Here is a 456-nt window from a genome sequence, read left to right as displayed (position 1 = left end):
AGGCCCGGAGTATTTAGAGGAAATGGCCCAGGGCTGGCTGCAGGAGAGCAGGTGAGAGCGGGCGAGGATGCAGGGCACGCGGCCGTTGGAGACGCTCTTGGGCTCAGGTGCCTGCCCGGGACCCCCGAGACAGCGAGCAAGCGAGCGAGCAGGGCCTGGGAGCGTCCGAGCGCACCATGGCTGGAGGGCGGCAAAAGCCTACAGCGCCGGGTATTCCCAGGCAGTCTCCCACCCAAGTACTAACCAGGCTGGACCCTGCTTAGCTTCCGAGATCAGACGAGATCCGGCGTGTTCAGGATGGTATAGCCGTAGTCGGGAAAGACTGCCGCCTGCCGCCCCAAGAGCTCGAGCCTGGCCTTCCGGGCGCCGGAGACGTCTGCACCTGCATCGCAGCAAAAAATAAATTTTTATGATGACATACACATGGGTGCTAATTTGAAATACATATGATAGCAG

General features: G+C 60.5%; 1 pseudogene; it reads right to left on the bottom strand.

Annotated features, from left to right (window-relative positions):
* Positions 1-195: 195 nt before the first annotated feature.
* Positions 196-314, bottom strand: LOC111730892 (annotated as a pseudogene).
* Positions 315-456: the final 142 nt, after the last annotated feature.

The sequence above is a fragment of the Pteropus vampyrus genome, unplaced genomic scaffold (assembly GCF_000151845.1).
Source record: "Pteropus vampyrus isolate Shadow unplaced genomic scaffold, Pvam_2.0 Scaffold338, whole genome shotgun sequence".
Lineage (NCBI taxonomy): Eukaryota > Metazoa > Chordata > Mammalia > Chiroptera > Pteropodidae > Pteropus > Pteropus vampyrus.
This window is presented reverse-complemented; position numbering and strand designations above follow the sequence as displayed.